Here is a 6,238-nt window from a genome sequence, read left to right as displayed (position 1 = left end):
ATGTTGACCTAATGTAGATCCCTCCACCTATGTGAATAGCATTAATATACCTTTGGTTGAGTTGCTGTGAGGTCTCTGCTGTGGGGGGTGGGGGTCAATGGGAGAAACTCTCTTGTTGACTTCCTTTACACTTCTCATTCTGGTGGAGTACAGCACTGACCAGAGAGTGATCAGCAGTTAATGTAGCAGGTCTTTATTAGACCTGTTAAATTGACATCTCCCTCCCGGGGATCAACTGCCACAGCACCCCCATCTCCCAATAACTGTAGACCCTCTCTTGCTAGTAACATTGGCTAGGACTTCTTTTCTAATTTATGATTTTAAACCCAAATGTACAAGCAGTCACAAGCTTAGTGCAATATATTGTGTTTATATCTGAAATCAGTTAGATGGGTGTCAAATTGGACTAACTAATGAACTCAATAAAGTTGTACCAGTTTATGCCATACAACTGAAGATACAGTCCCTTTTAGCATGCATTTTTTCGTACAGTACTTACACAAAATTAACAGCTTTACAAAGGCTCTATCCATTATATATTTTCAAATAAACTTAAATGAAAAGTCATATCACTGTAAACAAATGAAATTTGTACAAGGATCCTGTAATCAAGTTAATTCTTAGCAAACGTCAGCATGAGTAAACCAGTTGACTTTTTTTTTTTTTTGCTTACAAGAAAACAATTTGCCTTATGAAAGCATTGCATAAGTAAGGCAAACAGACCTTCAAAATTTTCTAGATGTAGACTACATATACTGTAAATCTGTAGCTACCCCTGTGGGATAGTATCATTCACTGCAATAAATCTGGACAATTACTGGCACAAAAAATTAACAAGTAGAAAAATTCTTTGAACAAAAATAGTCGGCATTATTTTTATGTTGATCTAATTACTTATGGCTGAGACCACAGTCATAATCTGGTTTACATTTAAATCACAAAAAGTAGGATCAAGCATAATATTTGTTATGTAAAAGCATCAATGTCCTATTTCAAGTATGGGAGAATGATAAGTTCAGTGGGATCCTTCTCTACAATCTTATTTGTTTTCCATAATCAATTTCAAATCAAATAAAAAGTATCATTTTTATGGATTTTTCCAAAGAAAATAAAATTTAGTGATTTACAAAAATGTGTGCATGTTAGGGGCAGGGGTTACTTTTCTTCCTACCAATCTTTTTCCCCACTGGAAAATAAATATGGAGTTTAAAACCTAGATCAGATCACATAAACAATCACCATTCCAATGTTCTTTCTTTGGAGTTTGTGCTGGGATACTGCAGATTGAAATTTCTGTCCTCCGCATACCTAAATCATGTGACTAGAAATCCTGAATGAACACATCCGATGACCATCATAGGTGACTCCTGGTAGCACTCCAGAGGATTAGGGAAAAATAAATTCTATCAGCTTTGTGCATCTGACTAATTAATTTGTAAACAATTTTGCACAAAAAAAAACAAAACCAGTTACAATACTGGTTAGGTGTTAAGTAGTATTATCATTACTAGATAATTGTTTATGAAAGAATCAGTTAACTGAAATCCACTAGCTCAGCGTCTCCCAAAGTGCGGTCTGCGGCCCATAGAAAATATAGTAATCTCACAGGGTACTGGAGGGCCGCATTCCACTCAACCCTCCCCTACCAGGAACTGCACGTTAAGTCAGGGAGGGCTTGGAGAGTGAGTTGGGGCCCTGGGGTGGGGGCAAGGGGCGCCTGCGGCTTGCGCTTGCCCAGGGCTCAGCGCGGTTTGCGCGCAGCTGCCGCTTCCGCACATGAGGAGGTGAGCTGTGGCCGCGGGGGTGGGGGAGGGGTTGAACTGGGGTGTGCGGGGGGGTGAGCTGGGGTTGGAGGTCAGCTGCAGTCCCGCGGCTGGACAGCCCCCCTGGGAGACGTGAGCTAGAGCCTGGTGGGCGGGGGTGAGCTGGGGCCATACGGGTGGAGGAGTTGCGGGGGGTGGGGTTGAGCCGCTGAGAGTTTAGCCTGGCTGTAGCAACAGGCAGCTAGGCGAGCTAAAAGCCTTCCCCCTATCTTCCCGGAGCGGTGTCTAGCTCCACTCTGGGAAGGCAGGGGAAGGGCCTCTGAGCCTGCCTGGCTGCCTGCAGCTGCGGGAAGCCAGGCAGGCTAACAGCTCAGCAGCTTCACGTAGTGCAAAACTTGTGTTAATGCACGTTTCGGGCAATGTGAAGCCGCGTGGAACAAGGGTTTACTGTATACAAATTATCACTATGTACTATTATTATTGGGAATAAATAATAAACAGTGAAAATGTATTTATTTTTCATTTTTATATGTGTTTATATTTTTGGGCCGCAAAGAGGTATTGAAAAAAATGGGTCCCAACTATATTAAGTTTGGGTAACCCTGCACTAGCTGGTTGGAGAAGTGTCGCTGGATGTGTCTTGTGGAAAGCCAACAAATAAATGAGAGCAAAAATGCACCAAACTAAACCGAAAATCACAGAAAGAAATGGGCGAGGAAATGTGTCCCTTTGGAGAACAAGTCAGTCGTTGAAGGGAAAACAGTGAAGAGTGAAAGGAAACATTTATGCAAATGTTAAAAGCATTTAAGTGCTGAAAGGATTAATCAGGGCAGTGTTGTAAATGTATTGGACATAACATTAAATAAGAAGTGGGAAAAGCATGTTTGGTTTGATAAGAAAACATAGTTATGACCAAAGAGGAAGCCGTGCTAGTCTATACACTATCAAAACAAAAAGCAGTCAAGTAGCACTTTAAAGACTAGCAAAATGGTTTATTAGGTGAGCTTTCGTGGGACAGACCCACTTCTTCAGACCATAGCCAGACTGGTCTGAAGAAGTGGGTCTGTCCCACGAAAGCTCACCTAATAAACCATTTTGCTAGTCTTTAAAGTGCTACTTGACTGCTTTTTCTTATGGTTATGACCATGCAACTCAGTGCAGTCTCATACAGGGGAACCCTGGGAGTTAAACAAATTATGGAAGGAGGGTGACAACTACCATAACTATGCTTTCATCCCCAAGAATCTTTACAGCTATTCTGGAGAAAACAGAACCTTTCCCCAAAGGAATCATCTGTAAATAATCAATTGTAAATAGCTGCTGTAGGCAGAGAGACAATCTGATTTGTACCATTTGGCTATGGACAATTTAGTCTAAATGACTAAAAGGAAGCAAGGAGCTTCCATCTGAATTTTACAGTCCCTGCTTTTACCTTTGGAGGCAGTCATCAGGGCATAGTCATGAAAAAATTAATTAGAGCAACACAAGGGCCGTTGAACACAATATCTCAAAGAAATGCAAATACATGTTGTAATTATGCCAGGTTTAAGGACCGAGGGAAACACTCCTGACTTGAAAAACCCTATCTTGTAACCTAAAATGAATTCACTTTTAAAACATTTCAATAAAATTCCATCGACTCTTTCAATCAAAGTTGCAGAAAACCTGACAGACATTTTTGAAATACTACGAAATTCCTGGTAATCTGCTAATTTTTCTATTTCCTCTCAAATAGTTAGTGTTACAGGTTTTACACCCTGAATAGGCTGGATGAAGATCAATGCCTTTTCAACTGAGAATTAGAGGACATGCTTGTGGCTGTGGTAGGGACAGCCACAGCCAGAACAGGATAGTAGGAAGAGATTGGATCCTTTTGCAGTAATGAAACAACAGCTGCAAGAGCTGCACGGCTAGAATGAAAGCATAAAGACACAGTACACCTCTGGGGTAGCAATAATGGGAGTGGGAGGTCACCAGATTAGTGTTAGGAACACCAAATCTTAAGGTGCCCCTGCGTGACTAGATTTCAGAAGCAGGGTATAGTTAGAAGCTCTTTAAGCACAAACCAACTACATTTCATGTGAAAATTAATATCGATAACATGATTTTATGGCAAATAAAGGGAAAGAACTGCATTGTGGAAGGAAGTTGCATTCCCTTGGAACATGTGAATCATAAAAGGGGTAAAACAAATTTAAAGACATACTACTTAGTTAAAATCCTGTAACAGTTCCAAAGAAGCAGCACAAGAGGTTGCATTTTCTTTTTCAGATATGCTTTGGAAAAAATATACCAGCCCAGCACCCAGAAAGATCAGTGAATACAAGAAATGGTGTATAATCATGAACATAATTATTCAAAAATTCCTATTTCATTTCAGGGTAGAGTACTCGGTGTTAGAAAGTAAAACCTATATTGTAGTGTTTTATAAATGGAAAAAGAATAATTGTATTAAAACTAACCACTTATAAAAAGTTTGAAATGCCCTAGACTGGAAAGAATCCAACTAATGACTGAGATATATTTGTAATAATGTTTTGTGCATGAATGTTAAAAGTGTTACAGAGTTTTGCCAATCAGCAGTGACTGGGTTTTGGTTAAAATGGATAAAAACTGTGGAAAGGGACTTATGGACAATAAAGTAAATATGTAAAACACATACACTGGCCAAGATGGGGAAGCAATGTAACTACAACTAGACACGAGTTGAGCTGTTTGAGGCAAGTATGTCACTATCAAACTTTAAAAAAACAACAAGAAGTCCAGTGGCACCTTATAGACCAACAGATGTTTTGGAGCATAAGCTTTCGTGGGCAAAGACCCGCTTTGTCAGAGCCATCGAATTTATGCATCAAAATCGTGTGTTCTGACAGTCTTAACTGACATTGGCTCTCTCTGCCAGAGCTACCTTCCAAACGCCACAACAGCTGGTAATTACAAGTTTTTCCTCGAGTCTACAAGGACGACTTCTAGTATGAACCCAGGAAATGTTATTTTCATTGGCTAATGTGCAGTTTCATGCCTAAATTTTCTACGGTGACAAATGGACAAATATTTATATTTCTACCTGTTTTTCATTATGCAAAATAAAAGCAGAATTAAAATGATCAATGGCTGCTTTAAAGTAGAGTATGTTTATGATGTGGAATTACACATAGCTGGTTTCTCGCCAGGCAGGTGTGCTTACACACGCAGGTTTATACTTAGAGTTGAATATCAATTGCTGCTGAAATGATTACAACCACTGTGGTCTTAGGCATGTGTTGCTAGTAATGAACTTGAAAAGGAGAGCACAGAAAGAGAGGAACATGATACAGATGAAATGAATGCTAATGTAACACAGAAAGGCAGCAGCACAGAACGGAGCTGAAGTTTGGCCTGATATGAGCAATTAACACCTGGAGAGAAGCCTCATTTCTTGTAGGACAGAACTGGGGAGGTAAACAGATCATTAGGCTGGAAAAAATAAAATATCTGAGCCAGCTAAGGGGAGGGAGGGTGGGAGAGAGAGAAAATATTTACCAACAATGTAAAAAGTGAGTTAGCAATATAGGCATTATGTAATTTAAAAAAAAAATCAGGTTCAAACAGAGCAGGCTGTCCAGGGATTGCTTCCTGCAGAGTGACCAACCCCCCAAAAATGTGTGTTGTAATGTATGATAAATGTAGTGTATATGAAGGGAGAGGGTTGCTGTGTAACTTGGGATGTGTGGTATGCTCTAGCCTGCGTCTCAGTGCTGAAGTCTGATGAATTCCCCATAGCTTTGCTGTATGTCAAATAAAAGAAACTGACAGAATCTGGAGTTGAATTAAGCTTTTGTCTGGATCTCAGAGACCTGGATGATGTGTTCTCTCAGAACTGGACAAAGTGTTGTGGATTAAGCTGAGTGGAAAATGCCTCAGAGGGAATCCCAAAATAGGCAATTTGCTGAGCATTAAGAGACACTGCCATTAACCCAATTGGCTTTTTTGGGGAGAGAAGGATTTCTCTGTCTTCTAGGCTGCATCTATACTAGCAAGTTCTTTTAAAAAAAAAAAAAAGTCCATTTCCAAAAGAAGCCATGGAGCGTCTACACGCAAAATGTGCTCTTTTAATCTGAAACTCAAAGAATGCAGCACTTTTTCCAGCAGCACTCTTCCTCCCGCAGATGAGGAAGAACACCTTTTTCAAAAAGATTCTTTCAGAAAAAAAAAAAGTGTGTAGATGCCTCCTTTTTTTTAAAGAGATGTCGTCATGGTGCCGGCCTGTTCTTTCGAAAGAATGGGGTTGTATGGCCACTGTCTGTCAAAAGAGCAGATTGATTTTTGATTGTCTATTTTGTGTGTGGACGTGCTTTTTCAAAATAAGTTTTTTTCAGAAGAGATCTTCCGGAATAACTTCTTTTGAATGATCACTGTAGTGTAGACATAGCCCCAAAGGCAAGGATCCTACTGTTCCTGTTTCCAATCTTCCCCTCTTAACAATGTAATGAATT

The sequence above is a fragment of the Carettochelys insculpta genome, chromosome 1 (assembly GCF_033958435.1).
Source record: "Carettochelys insculpta isolate YL-2023 chromosome 1, ASM3395843v1, whole genome shotgun sequence".
NCBI classification, from domain to species: Eukaryota; Metazoa; Chordata; order Testudines; family Carettochelyidae; genus Carettochelys; species Carettochelys insculpta.
This window is presented reverse-complemented; position numbering follows the sequence as displayed.